Source organism: Haemaphysalis longicornis, unplaced genomic scaffold, assembly GCF_048455015.1.
Source record: "Haemaphysalis longicornis isolate Haplotype H1 unplaced genomic scaffold, Haemaphysalis longicornis Haplotype H1 scaffold_20, whole genome shotgun sequence".
Lineage (NCBI taxonomy): Eukaryota > Metazoa > Arthropoda > Arachnida > Ixodida > Ixodidae > Haemaphysalis > Haemaphysalis longicornis.
In genome coordinates this window covers 5,898,694-5,915,552 of record NW_027526296.1, presented here as the reverse complement: position 1 = coordinate 5,915,552, position 16,859 = coordinate 5,898,694, and the positions used below count along the sequence as shown (strand labels likewise).

General features: G+C 48.8%; 4 non-coding genes across 4 annotated transcripts; 2 read left to right on the top strand and 2 right to left on the bottom strand.

Annotated features, from left to right (window-relative positions):
* Positions 1-3,481: 3,481 nt before the first annotated feature.
* On the bottom strand, positions 3,482-3,554 carry Trnaa-agc (transfer RNA alanine (anticodon AGC)). Its single transcript has one exon. It is a non-coding gene; the product is annotated as a tRNA-Ala (tRNA).
* Positions 3,555-5,608: 2,054 nt separating this feature from the next.
* On the bottom strand, positions 5,609-5,681 carry Trnaa-agc (transfer RNA alanine (anticodon AGC)). Its single transcript has one exon. It is a non-coding gene; the product is annotated as a tRNA-Ala (tRNA).
* A 7,082-nt stretch (positions 5,682-12,763) lies between these two features.
* Trnaa-agc (transfer RNA alanine (anticodon AGC)) lies at positions 12,764-12,836 on the top strand. Its single transcript has one exon. It is a non-coding gene; the product is annotated as a tRNA-Ala (tRNA).
* Positions 12,837-16,265: 3,429 nt separating this feature from the next.
* Positions 16,266-16,338, top strand: Trnaa-agc (transfer RNA alanine (anticodon AGC)). The gene has a single exon. It is a non-coding gene; the product is annotated as a tRNA-Ala (tRNA).
* The last annotated feature ends 521 nt before the right edge of the window (positions 16,339-16,859 follow it).

The following is a 16,859-nucleotide window of genomic DNA, read 5'->3' as shown; positions in this document are numbered from 1 at the left end:
CTGCAAATGCAGATGTTGTACGTCTGCCCTTCGCAAGGACGGAGATGACCGCCCTTCTGTCTACCATTCTCCGCCACGCCTCGGCGAGTCACTGGTCCCACCATGATAATCGTCATAGAAGGAAGGAAGGAAGTAAACTTTATTTTCCTGAGCACCCTTACTCCAAGGCGCCGTCTTGGGAAGCAGTGACCATGGCTTCCTCCGCTCTGGACGTCAGCAGGAGCTGTGTCGCAGCGCTGGGGTCAGCCAGACTTGCCTCCCAGGATGCTAGAGTTGTATTCGATATAGGGGTCAACTTTGGATGTCGATCACAGGCCCATATTGTGTGGAATATGTTTGGGTAACCTCCGCAGAACGAGCAAGTAGGGGTGCCGGGTAAATTTCGAAAGCGATGCGGGAGATGTTCAGTGGTTAATGTGTTTGTCAGAATCTGTCGGAGGAGGACGGACTGCCGCCTTGTGAGTGTACGATGGGGGAGGGATACACCTTGCGCTGCGCGCGAAAAGACTCGAGGTATTCGCGTGGGCTAAAAGACGGCTGTGCATCACTTAAGGACGGCTGTGCACCGCTTAAGGTTGACGAGAGCTGGTCAGGTGCCCGGTAAATAGTTACTCGGGCGAGCGTATGTGCCCGCTCACTTCCTGCCAAACCCTCGTGCCCAGGAGCCCAAATAACGTGGAACTTGTACGGTTTGTAGTTGAGCGCGTCTTTAATGAAGCGGGCTGGGCGGTGGCGCAGTTCATTTCTGATCAATTGTCTGCAGGAGGCTTGCGAATCGGTGACGATGCTGATGGGTGTTTGCGGACGAACTATATGGGTGGTAGCGGCGTATATGGCTCGTGCAATAGATCGAGTTTCTAGGTCGTCTATATCATGTACCTCTGGTTCAAGCGTGACTAGTTCGTAGTTGAGGGGTCCGACGACAGCCGTGATGCCTCCCTCATCTTCCCCAGGATGTCCGTCAACGTAGTAAACGGGCTTGACGGGGCCGAGGCGCTGCAGCGTTTTCGAGAGGACGTTGGTCCTGAAGACTACACCGTCTGGACCCCGATTGCAAGTTTAGGTTACCTCCTGGTATTCAGCGAAACCACGCCACGTTGTTTCACCGACTACAGCTTGGCGTAGCCTTTACCATTCGCTACAAGCACCTCATTGGCTTTACGAGTGACCCCGACTGTAAAACATGCCGTTAACCAGAGACTATTTTGCATGTTCTCTGGCACTGTCCATGCTATGCGCATCCTCGAGAACAATCAACGAGATCATTGGCCCGTTTGGACTGTCGTGTGGTGTCGGAGGAAGTACTGTTAGGACCTTGGCCACACACGCAGCGTTCCCATAAGGCTTTAAAGCTGTGCTCACATTTATATGCAGCGGCGGCCTCTAAGCGATATTGTAGTTGAGGCCCATCCGGCTGAACTTTACCACATGCACAGTATAAGTATAGGCATCTTCTGTACGTAGCCATTTATTCATTTCTCCGCCGTCTTCATCTCTCTCATCCTCTATCCACACTCTTTCCTCCCCTTTCCCTTACCACACACAGAATAGCTGGCCAAATATACTACCATCAGTCCGACCTTTCTGTGTTTTTTTCATTTCAATAAATGCTTCCCCCCTGCTTAAAATCAGATACTCGATCTATGATGCCTTGAAGTGAACGAGAGAGCAGCAGGCCGTTTGGCCTGAGCAGCATACCCCTGAAACAACTAACGAAGCAGTGCTGGGAGATATTGTCTGGGCGTGGTACGGAGTTCGAGAAGCTCAGAGTAAAATATGTTTTGAGAGGAGGTTGAGAGCAATGGATCCACGTAGGTGGACATCAAAAGTTTTTGGGTACCTATTCATTGAAAGCGTGGACACGCAGTAGCTAAGGAAGACTAGAAGGCTCAGAAATATATAAAGAAGAGTGCAGAATCAACGACATCCAAGGTAATGAAAACATGAAGCAAGGCAGATAGAAACAAATAAATCGAGAGAAAAAATGGAAGCTAAGACGTCGTTAGAGATGTACAGGGAAGAGAAATTGGAAATCAGAAAGGAAAACTTCTGCGATAATTCCAAGGGCAGTGCTTTGCTTTTGTAGGCTAGATCAGGTTGCTTGAGAACTAAGAGCTTTGTGCGAAGTATACACAAAATGATGGGTTAGGCGTGGTCTGCGAAAACGAAACAGAAACTATCCGGTGCATAATGTTGGAATGTGAGTGTAGCCATACCAAGGCTTCCCAAAGCCATAGGATTTAAGGGGAGCACGAAGGGAGTAATTTTCAAGGCTGTCGAGTTGACTAAAATAAGATTACAATGCTGGTGGACGAAACGGAGCGAGGACCGCTCAAGATAGCTACCACCTGTAACAGACAAATATTTTCGAGCCTGCCCCAAGATCAGCGCCAGAATTAAACGAAGAGTACAACGTAGATATATCACATTCTTCGGCAAGGTGACACGTCATCACCCCATTAAAAAGAAAATACTATTAAAAGAATCGTCCTCACCATCATCAGTACCTCTCGCATGCTAAGCAAGCGCTCTACCATCCGAGCTACACCCCCAAGGAACAGTAATGGCCTAGCCGTAATTAGTGTGTAAATCTGTACATTAAATCGACGTCCAAAACAAGCGGTTCAAGCAATCCAATGCAACTGCATGGCTGACTGTCGGTCAGCGCTTCGCCTGCTAATGCGTTTACGTCAGCAAGCAGCAAGGCGAGCATTCTACCCGTGAAAATTGTCGATAGAGTGCAGTTTTGCACTAAATTTATCAACACTTATAGCTTCATGGGAAGGCCAGTGCAACCTACTGGGGCTAGGAAATTTCACCGCAAAGGGTTGTCAGCCGAGAAAACTCTTGTTGCAGCGGGAATACCACACAAAAGTGGTTCGATGTCGCAGTCGATCTTCCCTGGTCTGCTGTACTAATAGTCTGCTATTAAGGCGAAAATTTTGTCAGGCGTTTTCTCCGTCTCGAAACAGCAGCCTTCACTTCGGAGGTCAGCCGACTTGTAAAAGTGAGCTGAACACTTCCTTTTATGTGTAGCTTAACTGTACTGGGCTCCGGTCGTAGTAAGGTCACGATGGGGGCGGTATCAACTCTTTTCCGCCATTAGTCCCTTCTATTGCCGTACCTACTGCCGTAAGATAATCACTGGGAATTTCGCCACCCTAACATCACAAATACGAACGCCTTCTGTAAAGTAAAAAAAAACTAACTATATTTAGATGTCCTTACAGAAGAAACATGCATGCTCGCCTCTATCCTTCTTGATCGTTTTTTTTGCCAACATTTCGCAGAACTATTTGTGTAAATTTTTACCACCAGCGGTACATTCGGCGTGCACTCATCCCTAACACAAGTGCATCTTTAGAAGCTTGAGACACGCGTACGCTCAGGCCGAACCAATTACAATTTGGACACACCGCAAAAGTGAAATCCTCAAAATAACAAACATTTTGAGTCTTACAAGAAATTGAAAAAATGCACTTGGAGGTGCTGGGTATCGATCCCAGTCCCTCTCGCATGCTAAGCGAGCGCTCTACCATCTGGGCTACACCCCCATGTGGAGTAGTGTAAACCGGCCTGTAATGAGTGCTTGAGATACTGCAATAAAAAGCGAACGAAGAACCGCTTGAAACTCAATGCCTTACCGAATACGGGCTTCCGCGTCGCATACTATTGCGTTGCCGCGGGCAGGCAACTATGCAAGCCGCAAGCTTAAACTGCCGATGTAATAGGAATTCTTCAGTAAGCTCTTACTGAGTTGCAGCCATTGGACCAGCACGAGGTATTAGCAAGCTCATTATAATGGACATGCCTTTTAGCAAATGCTGCCCCCGTACAGAGGTGTCTCTGACGAGAACTATTGTTGAGCGTGTATACCAGACAGATATTAATGAATAAATGTGCTTTATAACCAAGGAGGCATGAGGACCTGGCAGGAGAAGGATGTTGGTAGGAAGGGGAAGAAAGGCGATACCTCTAAAGCTCATAGCAGAATCATAGGCCTTTCATGGGGGGCACCTTCATTCTTCTGTGCCGTCTGGAAGCCATGGTAAAGCCCGCTCTACACTGATTGTAAAGACCACCCTCCAATGCGTATTGGCCCATTGCTCCGACTAAGGATGCATAACTCCTCAAGGGATAGCTCCAAGTGCGAGTGCGCGTCAGATGGCCGTGGCCATTTATCAGACAGGGCGGCTCTTCCCTTGCCAATTCTCGGGCAGTGCCATATGAGATGGTATATGTCCGGAGTTGTAGCCTGCCCAAAAAAGGTGCGCGTGGGTGCCGATGTTAGGAAGTGGCCCAGAGTGTACGCCACCTCTGCCACTAAAGGGCCCACGCAAGAGAGTCGCACCCTGTAGAAGTGGCCTAGGAGGCGGCGGTTAACGTGCTGCAAGCTGTGCCACACTTGCGCAAAGGAAGCGGTTGCTGTCCTTATATCACTGGGTCGTTGCAACCATTTGGTGACATCAGCTTATGGGCGTCCCGCACCTGGAGGTGCCCACTTCGACTGATTTAAACGGTTTCAAACATTCGACCGAAGATATTTGGTTGCGTTTGCATGCAATTGAAGCTCCTTCATCCCAAGTTGTGGCCACCGCATCTTTTTAGTGTGAAGACAAGCGCCCTAACAAGTTGATGCCGACGCGCACTTACTCCTGGTCAATGACTGGAAGGTGTCGCATTGGCTTGGACTCTATCATGGAAACACGAAGACAGACTTAGCGTTCGCGAGCCGCAACACGCTTAGTGGTTAAGTGACTTTATCCTGTCGGGCAGTGGCCGCTATCCCTTTTGGATACAGCTACTTGTTGGCACAACAGGCCGCGCTAAGCTCACACAGCCCACATTTTGAGCGATGATCCTTCATATTGATTGATTGTGGGGTTTAACGCGCCGACGCAACGCAGGCGATGAGGCGCGCCGTAGTGGAGGGCTCCGGATTAATTTTGACCACCTGGGGATCTTTAACGTGCGCCGAAATCTCGTACACACGGGCGTTTTTGCTTTTCGCCTCCATCAGAAAAGCGGCCGCCGCGACCGGGAATCGAACCCGCGACCTCGTGCTCAGCAGCGCAACGCCTTAGCCACTGAGCCACCGCGGCGGGTGATCCTTCATATTATGGGAACTACAGCGCCAAGGGAGACATCCCAGTGCAATTCAAGCTGGCTCTACAAAAGCTAGCCCTCTGTAAGTAGCTTCTAGTGGCAGTACACCCCCAACCCCTAGCCCCATGCACAATGGGCTTTTTCTTTGATACGTGACATATTTGTACCAATACTTTTGTACACAGCCACCTTCCTGTCATTTCGTGCACTGCGTCCCCTCACCCCCCTACGCACACAGACAAGCAGGTCGCTCCGGTCTCCGCCCCAAGCCGAGGCAATTTACTCCTGCTGCTATAGCCTTTCCTTTATATTTAGTGAACAATAAATACCTACTTTGCTTTGTGCACAACCAGTTATTTGCCTTTACTTTTCACTCACTGAGGCGAATCCATTATAGCGGGCTCATCCCTAAATTTGTACGCGCACTTACACGCTGCCCCATTAGTGAAGGCTGTGCGAGACTAAACTTCAAGTGCTAATTTACAGCCTAACTAAAAAAGATTGGAGGTGCTGGGTATCGATCCCAGTACCTCTCGCATGCTAAGCGAGCGCTCTACCATCTGAGCTACACCCCCACGAGGAGCCGTGTTATCTCCCCTCTAAAAAGAGCCCTCAACGATGTTACATAAAATCGGCGCTAAGAGGAGGGAGCGGTCGCAAGAACCGGTTGCCACTGCCTGCCTACTTGCGGTTTCGCTTCGCATTCCAATGCGTTGCTGTCAGCAAGCGGCTAGGAGAGCATTCTACCAGTACGAACTGTCGATGAAAGCAGTTTTTATGAAACGCTATTTAGTTGGCGGAATCGCCAGTGAAGCATGCTGGCACTGCCGGGAAGTATCTACAGTCGGTGAAACGCTTGTGTATAAAAGCGATTTCAAATTCAACAAGTTACATCGGACCACTGCAGAAACTGCGAATTTCCAAGTTTGTAGATTGGTGTAGCCCGAAACAACCCATTCCCATTTGAACCTATTCCCGAAACGCCCTTCCCGTTAGACCGCTTCCTGTATCAACCCGAGCCCAAAACCCCTTCCCATTTGAACCCGTATCGTCTTAGCCCATTGGAATTTCTGAAAATATGCATTACTGATTTTGAAAGTGTTCCCAAAAAATATTTATCCAATGAACGGGCCATGCATTACTGCAAAAACTTCCACGTAGCAATTTACCTGGAATGGAGCATACGGACGATATTTCCGGCCGATAAAATTATCGGATGTCTGAGGCCGATATTGTGCTCTTGAATCATTTTGAAGAAGGAAGTACTTCCGCATTTCCAGTTTGTCTGGATTCTTCACCGAATAAAAAAAAGTTTGTTCCTCCATTCATGACTCTCGCCAGAAAAGAAACAATCGCGCTGAACAAATTAAATTGTGTTGTTGGAAGACATTTTTCTCGTACCGCTGCTCCTAGCGCCCACCGCGTCGAACTAATCAGTCGGGGCCGGAAAGATTTCACTGTCAAAAACTTTTTTCCTATCCTACACCAAATAAATTATTAATTGTACTTTTGAAAAGAGCCAACTTGGTCTCTGCAAGAGCTACGGATGCTACAAACTGGCACTGTGACCTTGGAAAGGGTCTATTTTTTTAATTCTCGTTTTACCCTTTTCTGTGTGGGTAGCATACAGAAAGAAGGGCATGTACATTCGTATATAAAACAATTCAATACTTTGAAACTGAGATATGCAATCTTTGGGACTAGCACCCACACCGCTGCCGGAGTACGCATGCGAGTACGCACGTTCCAGACCATTCGACCAACGCGGAACCATACGGAAGGGTGCGGTTTCAGCTGTAATTCACCAACGCTGTACCGGGTCGGACGTAACGCAGCAACCTATGTGTTGTGTTTTAATTGGTTCCTCGGACCATTGCAATAAGGCTGTAGGTTAACTGGGCGTCTCCATACTTTGGCTCCGCCAGGCCTAACACTTTTTTACTGTGGAGTACGTTTGACGCAACTGCGGTTTAATTTTCATGTTACGGCAGACGCAAGTAATTTTGGACTTTCCGTTACGTTGGACGTTACTCAAAACATGTGGTTAAAACAGAGTCGGTCAAACATTTAATTTCAAAAGTCGCACGCCTCGGTCCGAGTCACCCGAGTCGAAACTGTGTTCGGTATTCTGGAAAGAGGCTAAATGGGAAAATACGAAACTGGAAGGTTGTGTTATACCGGGTTGAAGCGGCAGGAAACAAACAAGAAGGTTGAAATGGAATATGTTCAAACTGGAACAGGCGAAATGGGAAAGGGTGAAACAGGAAGATCGTTCTGCTCCGGGTTGAAGTGGGAGGGATCAAGCGGAAAGGTTGCATATCCGACGTCACTGAAGCTACGAAGTTGTTGACGTGCGTGCAGTGTGAAAGGCCGCGAACTGGCTGAGGAACGCTGGTGTTCACATCACGTGCAAACCATGTATATACAGAAACATTTGCAAGAAAAAGGAAAGGCCAGTGGTAGAAGAAACATTTGCATGAAATGAAAGAGTGTGCAGTGCTGTGTTACATACGGGAAGGCGTCGCCGAACCGGGCTCCGTCGCCTCCGTCATGCGTGTGGTAGCGTGGGGGTGAGCGGCCAGTAAATGTTGCTGCCTTGACGACGACGACAAGAAGCCGAAGGCAAACTTAATTGGTTCGCTGCATGGCGAGAGATGAGCTGAAGCAGTACAGGAAGCATACCCTTCCGGGCGAGGTTGCAGCATACTCGAACAAAACGACCGCATGGATTCGCCGCTCCAAAACGAATGAATTTTGCGCTCAGAGACACCCCGTATTTATGCCCGATGCGCTAACTGTCAAAAAGATCTCTGATATGTCGCCAGAAGACGACAACGATGATGTGTGCGCGAGAGAGGCGCTGGGTTCTGTGGCACGAGCGCGCCTCACGCGTCGAACGCTGGCCAGTGCTGTCTCCAACGCCCGAACTACTACTGCCTATGTTCCCAACCTCTTGAGTTGTAATAAATCGTCGGCAGTCATCCACGGCTGTGCTGACGCAACAATTTGGCGACGAGGATGGGATACCTAGTACTTTCTGCACACCGGCGGAACGTAGTACAGCCACACACAATAATCTTTCCAGAGTTCGTGAGGGGTCGGAAGCAGCGGCGATGGTTGAGCCTGAGAGTGGGGGGAGAGCATATCTCAGCTGAGGCGTCCACCCCCCCGAGGCAAGTTTCAACTTTAACCGTTGGCTGTCGCAGCAACGGCTCGTGTCACCGACAACGAGACGCCCACGTGGAAGGCACAAGAAGTGGTAGGCTCTGCCACTAGGCACAGGAGCACAGCACGAAGCTTGCAGCACGCGCAAAAAGAATAGCGGCGCGCTGAATTGGAACAGCTGACCCGACGACTTTACTGTGCGTTTGACTTGCCTTTCTTTCAGGGCACAGCCCTGCCCTTTGGCGCCTGTTCGAGGGCTTAGGGGCGTCGCCGTGGGTGTCATCGAGCGAACGATGGCAAGTCTGAAGAGTGAAAGAAAGCTGTGAAAAGAAAGTGAAAAGAAAGTGAAAAGAAAGACTGTCGAGAAAATTGGAGGGGAGGGCAGTTCGCCGTGGCGGCGCGGGACGCTGCTCCGAAAGTGTGCCTGGGGGAAGGAGAGTATGCTGTGCCCGAATCGAGACGCTCGACTGTGCAACGATCGGCGAAAATTGAAGGGGGCGTGTACGTGACGGTCATGCGCGCTCTTCAATGCTTCAACAAAAAATCAAGTTAGCGACAAGGCGGCACCCTTTCCATATCAAACAATATAGCCCTACGGGACGTATGACAAAAAGAGCAAACGGGCGCTCCGGTTGAAACGCCAGATAAGAAATTGTAATCGGCCACGTGTGGTTACAAAACAAACAAAACGAACCCTAACGGATAATTCCCGGAAATACGAGAAGTAAAAGCACAAGGACGTCCCAAAGCTTTTTTACACGCGAGCCTGAGCGCAAGGTAATACAAGTTTGCAAACAGGTAATGAAGCACCGCTACAACGTGACTGATATTACAAAAATCCGGCTTTAAGTTAGCCTTCTACCAATTCTAGGTCCACGATGCTCTCAAAAGGGTACATTGCTTTTTCCATTCTCACACACAGTGCATTTCCACATACTGTCACACACTTATAATCGAAGCTGAAATCTCCCGTTGCTTGCCTTGGAATGGGGCGCCTCCATTTCTCACGCAGCTGCCCGTCGCTCGGTCAACAGAACAAGGAAACATTTTCTGTGGTATCGTTGTACAAGGAACGACATCCCGGGACGCAACACAGGTTCGGCATCGTCGTTGCACTACTTAAGTCGCATCACAAGAGCGCGAGATGCACGTTACATTTTTTTTTCCCGCACAACACAAACACAACTTCGCCGCGGCTCCGCCGTTCGAGCCAGCGCAACGCATCCCGAGAAGTGACCTCAGTGAGAGGGTGGCGCCACCGCGCGGCGGCCAAGCGCAGCATATGAAGCTCTCCCATTGAGCTACAGAGCAGTTTCGTGACCAGTAAAGCATTGAAGAGCACGCATGACCGTCACGTACACGCCCCCTTCAATTTTCGCCGAGCGTTGCACAGTCGAGCGTCTCGATTCGGGCACAGCATACTCTCCTTCCCCCAGGCACACTTTCGGAGCAGCGTCCCGCGCCGCCACGGCGAACTGCCCTCCCCTCCAATTTTCTCGGCAGTCTCGTTCTCTGCTTTCTTTCACTCTTCAGACTTGCCATCGTTCGCTCGATGACACCCACGGCGACGCCCCTAAGCCCTCGAACAAGCGCCAAAGGGCAGGGCTGTGCCCTGAAAGAAAGGCAAGTCAAACGCACAGTAAAGTCGTCGGGGCAGCTGTTCCAATTCAGCGCGCCGCTATTCTTTTTGAGCGTGCTGCAAGCTTCGTGCTGTGCTCCTGTGCTTAGTGGCAGAGCCTACCACTTCTTGTGCCTTCCACGTGGGCGTCTCGTTGTCGGTGACACGAGCCGTTGCTGCGACAGCCAACGGTTAAAGTTGAAACTTGCCTCGGGGGGGTGGACGCCTCAGCTGAGATATGCTCTCCCCCCACTCTCAGGCTCAACGATCGCCGCTGCTTCCGACCCCTCACGAACTCTGGAAATATTATTGTGTGTGGCTGTACTACGTTCCGCCGGTGTGCAGAAAGTACTAGGAGATCTTTTTGACAGTTAGCGCATCGGGCATAAATACGGGGTGCCTCTGAGCGCAAAATTCATTCGTTTTGGAGCAGCGAATCCATGCGGTCGTTTTGTTCGAGTATGCTGCAACCTCGCCCGGAAGGGTATGCTTCCTGTACTGCTTCAGCTCATCTCTCGCCATGCAGCGAACCAATTAAGTTTTCCTTCGGCTTCTTGTCGTCGTCGTCAAGGCAGCAACATTTACTGGCCGCTCACCCCCACGCTACCACACGCATGACGGAGGCGACGGAGCCCGGTTCGGCGACGCCTTCCCGTATGTAACACAGCACTGCACACTCTTTCATTTCATGCAGTTTCTTCTACCACTGGCCTTTCCTTTTTCTTGCAAATGTTTCTGTATATACATGGTTTGCACGTGATGTTAACACCAGCGTTCCTCGGCCAGTTCGCGGCCTTTCACACTGCACGCACGTCAACAACTTGGTAGCTTCAGTGACGTCGGATATGCAACCTTTCCGCTTGATCCCTCCCACTTCAACCCGGAGCAGAACGATCTTCCTGTTTCACCCTTTCCCATTTCGCCTGTTGCAGTTTGAGCATTATCCATTTCAACCTTCTTGTTTATTTCCTGCCGCTTCAACCCGGTATAACACAACCTTCCAGTTTCGTATTTTCCCATTTAGCCTCTTTCCAGAATAACGAACACAGTTTCGACTCGGGTGACTCGGACCGAGGCGTGCGATTTTTTAAATTAAATCTTTGACCGACTCTGTTTTAACCACATGTTTTGAGTAACGTCCAACGTAACGGAAAGTCCAAAATTACTTGCGTCTGCCGTAACATGAAAATTAAACCGCAGTTGCGTCAAACGTACTCCACAGTAAAAAAGTGTTAGGCCTGGCGGAGCCAAAGTATGGAGACGCCCAGTTAACCTACAGCCTTATTGCAATGGTCCGAGGAACCAATTAAAACACAACACATAGGTTGCTGCGTTACGTCCGACCCGGTACAGCGTTGGTGAATTACAGCTGAAACCGCACCCTTCCGTATGGTTCCGCGTTGGTCGAATGGTCTGGAACGTGCGTACTCGCATGCGTACTCCGGCAGCGGTGTGGGTGCTAGTCCCGAAGATTGCATATCTCAGTTTCAAAGTATTGAATTGTTTTATATACGAATGTACATGCCCTTCTTTCTGTATGCTACCCACACAGAAAAGGGTAAAACGAGAATTAAAAAAATAGACCCTTTCCAAGGTCGCAGTGCCAGTTTGTAGCATCCGTAGCTCTTGCAGAGAACAAAGTTGGCTCTTTTCGAAAGTACAATTAATAATTTATTAGGTGTAGGATAGGAAAAAAGTTTTTGACAGTGAAATCTTTCCGGCCCCGACTGATTAGTTCGACGCGGTGGGCGCTAGGAGCAGCGGTACGAGAAAAATGTCTTCCAACAACACAATTTACTTTGTTCAGCGCGATTGTCTCTTTTCTGGCGAGAGTCATGAATGGAGGAACAAACTTTTTTTTATTCGGTGAAGAATCCAGACAAACTGGAAATGCGGAAGTACTTCCTTCTTCAAAATGATTCAAGAGCACAATATCGGCCTCAGACATCCGATAATTTTATCGGCCGGAAATATCGTCCGTATGCTCCATTCCAGTTAAATTGCTACGTAGAAGTTTTTGCAGTAATGCATGGCCCGTTGATTGGATAAACATTTCTTGGGAACGCTTTCAAAAACAGTAATGCATATTTTCAGAAATTCCAATGGGCTGAGACGATACGGGTTCAGATGGGAAGGGCGTTTTGGGCGCGGGTTGATACAAGAAGCGGTCAAACGGGAAGGGCGTTTCAGGAATAGGTTCAAACGGCAATGGGTTGTTTCGGGCTACACCCATCTACAAACTTATAAAGTTGTTTTGTGGCCTGGCGACCGTAACGGTGACATAATTTCAACACTAGAGATCGACACAGTTATGAAGCTATTTCTCAGCAGACGCTCCTTTACAGTGACAGTGTTCCCCGAACAGGAAATGTTCATCGTAATACATTTACAAGTACAGCCGATTAACCTCTTGTCTATAAAACAATTGGCGTACTCTCAGCCTTATCCTGCCTCACCGAGCGGGATTTTGAGAAAAATACTGCGCCGTTCTAAAGTCTTAGCGCGCCCATGTTGCCTCCAACGTGTTTGTAAAGAGCAGTTTCTGGAGTGGTCCGATGTAACTTGTTGAATTTGAAATCGCTTTTATATATAAGCGTTTCACCGACTGTAGATACTTCCCGGCAGTGCCAGCATGCTTCACTGGCGATTCCGCCAACCAAATAGCGTTTCATAAAAACTGCTTTCATCGACAGTTCGTACTGGTAGAATGCTCTCCTAGCCGCTTGCTGACAGCAACGCATTGGCATGCGAAGCGAAACCGCAAGTAGGCAGGCAGTGGCAACCGGTTCTTGCGATCGCTCCCTCCTCTTAGCGCCGATTTTATGTAACATCGTTGAGGGCTTTTTTTACAGGGGAGATAACACGGCTCCTCGTGGGGGTGTAGCTCAGATGGTAGAGCGCTCGCTTAGCATGCGAGAGGTACTGGGATCGATACCCAGCACCTCCAGTATTTTTTATTTGTTTTGTATGCTATAAACTAGCACTTGAAGTAGAGTCTCACACAGCCTTCACTAATGGAGCAGCGCGTACATTTTCAGGGATGAGCCCGCTATAATGAAATCGCCCGAGTGAGTGAAAAGTAAAGGCACATAACTGTTTGTGCACAAAGAAAAGTAAGTATTTATTCACCAAATATTAAGGAAAGGCTAGCAGCCGCAGTCAATTGCCTCGGCTTGGGGCGGAGACCGGCGCGACCTGCTTGACTGTGTGTGTTGAGGGGTGGGGGGATGCAGTGCACGAAATGATAAGAATGTGGCTGTGTACAAAAGTAGTGGTACAAATACAAAGTGGTACAAATATGTCACGTATTAAAGAAAAAGCTCATTGTACATGGTGCTTGGGAGGGGGGGGGGGGCACTGCCACTAGAAGCAGCTTACACAGGGCAGGCTGTTGTACTGCCTGCTTGAATTGCACAGGGATGTCTGGCTTGGCGCTGTAGTCCCCAGTATATCAAGGATCCTCACTCAAAATGTGTGCTGTGTGAGCTTAGCGTGGTTGTGCTAACAAGTAACTGTATCCAAAGGTCACTTCACCACTAAGCGTGTTGTGGCTCGCGAACGTTAAGTCTGTCTTCGTGTTTCCATGATAGAGTCCAAGCCAATGCGAAACCTTCCAGTCATTGACCAGGAGTAAGTCCGCGTCGTCAGCAACTTGTTCGGGCGCATGTCTCCACACTAAAACTGTTAACGTGAGGTGCACACTTATTATTTTTATAAGAAGTTGCATTTATCGACCTTGTAGGCGCTGTGTATTTCGTCTTGGAAGAAGTTTGAGTCAAACCCTGCCGTAACCAGCATGTAGTAAGTGAAACGATCCTGGCCAATCCCCCAAGTGGGTATGCGCAACAAACTGCGCAGGAGGCCGCCTGGTTCTTGCTGCGGCAGGAAACTAAACATCCCCCTCGCGAGGGGCACGATCAAATGCAGAGCATTTCCAGGGGCGCACGACGTTAAGTAGTTTTAGTTTGCGTTACGTTAATGTTGTTGCACTTGTTGCTGTTGGTTGTTGTATTGTAATTAAATGAGGAGACGTAATTACGTGGTCACGTGACATCATTTATTAGCAGGTGGGTATGACATCATTTATTAGCAAGTGGGTATGATTATTGTGGCGCAGTGGGAAGAGCACCATGTACCTCGTGTTCCGCCCACAGGTAGTGAATGCGTTGTATCAGCAGCTTCTTGACGTAGTTTGAATGAGTCAAGGATATAAGGCGCGTTCGTAGCCCTCCTTTCTGTGTCGGCTTTGTGGCGCACTGGGTAGAGCACCATGTACCTTGCGTTCCGCCCGCAGGGTCGTGGGATCGAAACCAGGCGCCGGTAAGTTATATTTTTTTATACAGGGTGTCCCAGCTATCATGCACCAAGATTTAAAAAAAGAGCGTTGGAGTTACTCGAAGAAAACCTAGTGCATAATTTTGCGGTACTGTGGAGAAGTGGACAGTATTTTTTTCGTTAATTATAGTTAATTAAATAATTGTAATTAATTATCTAACTCGGTAATTATTGTCCTGATCCCCAAAGTGTCAATGAAGCACTTGTAGGTACCTGCGAGGGGCATCCAACGGCGGTATTTTCAGCGAAGAACTATTTGCGTACTCATTTATTCTGGCTGATAAAGAAAACCCGCGAAATATGAAAAATACCACGTGACCACGCTCCCGCGCGTATCGTAAAGCAGCGCCCCCAAATAAGTTGATTGAAAACAACTACTTCGCCTGTCACCCGCCCGAAGAGATAGCGTATCACCTTGATAATGGCATGCATGGAAGGAGCAGCAACAGCAAGATTCGCGGGGCGCGTGTGCAGATAAGGCACAAACGCGGTCGCGATTTCTTCTTTCTTTTGTTTATTTCGTTCTGGCTAACTCAGACTCAGCCTGTTTGAGGGCATTGCTTTACGAAGCGCGCTCACGCGCGCGGAAGCGCCGTCACGTGGTATTTTTCATATTTCGCGGGTTTTCTTCATCATTCAGAATAAATGAGTACGCAATTAGTTCGTCGCTGAAAATACCGCAGTTAGATGCCCCTCGTGGGTAACTACAAGTGCCTCATTGGCACTTTAGTGATTAGGACAGTACTTCTCGAGTTAGATAATTAAATACAATTAATTAGTTAAGTCTCATTAACGAAAAAAATGCTGCCCGCATCTCCACAGTACCGTAAACATTATGCACTAGGTTTTCTTCGAGTTACGCCATTACTCTTTTTTTAAATCTTGGTGCATGATAGCTGGGACACCCTGTATATAGTGTAGGGGGAGGGGTGCGGACGACGATGGACAACTAGAATGGGTGACATCGTGAGTTAAAGAAATGCTCTGCATTTAAAAGATTCGGTGGCCACAACCTGCCATGAATGGGCTTCAATTGCATGCAAACGCAACCAAATATCTTCGGTGGAAGGTTTGAAGCCGTCTAAATAAATCGAAGTGGGCACCTCCAGCTGCGGGACGCCCATATGCTGATGCAAACAAAAGGTTTGCAACGACCCAGTGAAATGAGGACAGCAACCGCTTCCTTTGCGCAAGTGTGGCACAGCTTGAAGCACATAAACTGCCGCCTCCTAAGTCACGTCTACAGGGTGGTAATCTCTTGCGTAGGCCCTTTTAGTGGCAGACGTGGTGTACCCTCGGTGCCACTTCCTAACATCGGCACCCAAGCGCACCTTTTTGAAGCAGGCTACAACTCCTGACCTATACCATCTCAAATGGCACTGCCCGAGAATCGGCAAGGCAGGAGCCACCCTGTGTTATAAATGGCCACGGCCATCTGACGCGTACTCGTACTTGGAGCTGCCCCGGAGTTATGCATTCTTACTCAGAGCAATAGGCCAATACGCATTGGAGGGTGGTCTTTACAAGCAGTGGAGAGCGGGCTTGACCATGGCTTCCAGACGGCACAGAAGAATGAAGGTGCCCCCCATGAAAGGCCTATGAATCTGCTATGAGCTTTAGAGGTATCGCCTTTCTTCCCCTTCCTACCAACATCCTTCTCCTGCCAGGTCCTCATGCCTCCTTGGTTATAAAGCACATTTATTCATTAATATCTGTCTGGTATACACGCTCAACAATAGTTCTCGTCAGAGGCACCTCTGTACGGGGGCAGCATTTGCTAAAAGGCATGTCCATTATAATGAGCTTGCTAATACCTCGTGCTGGTCCAATGGCTGCAACTCAGTAAGAGCTTACTGAAGAATTCCTATTACATCGGCAGTTTAAGCTTGCGGCTTGCATAGTTGCCTGCCCGCGGCAACGCAATAGTATGCGACGCGGAAGCCCGTATTCGGTAAGGCATTGAGTTTCAAGCGGTTCTTCGTTCGCTTTTTATTGCAGTATCTCAAGCACTCATTACAGGCCGGTTTACACTACTCCACATGGGGGTGTAGCCCAGATGGTAGAGCGCTCGCTTAGCATGCGAGAGGGACTGGGATCGATACCCAGCACCTCCAAGTGCATTTTTTCAATTTCTTGTAAGACTCAAAATGTTTGTTATTTTGAGGATTTCACTTTTGCGGTGTGTCCAAATTGTAATTGGTTCGGCCTGAGCGTACGCGTGTCTCAAGCTTCTAAAGATGCACTTGTGTTAGGGAAAAGTACACGCCGAAAGTACCGGAAGTGGTAAAACTTTATATCAGTGCACACAAAGACGTCTGCGCAATGTTGGCAAAAAAGACGATGAAGAAAGGTAGAGGCGAGCGGGCATGCTTCGTCTGTAAGGAGATCTAAATAATGTTAGGGTTTTTTTACTTTTGCGTTCGTATTTGTGATGTTAGGGTGGCGAAATCCCTAGTGATTATCTAACGGCAGTAGGTACGGCAACGGAAGTGACTAATGCCGGAAAAGAGCTGATACCGCCCCCATCCTGGCCGTACTACCACCGGAGCCCAGTACAGTTACCCTACCCATAAAAGAAAGTGTTCAGCTCACTTTTACGACTCGGCTGACCTCCGAAGTGAAGGCTGCTGTTTCG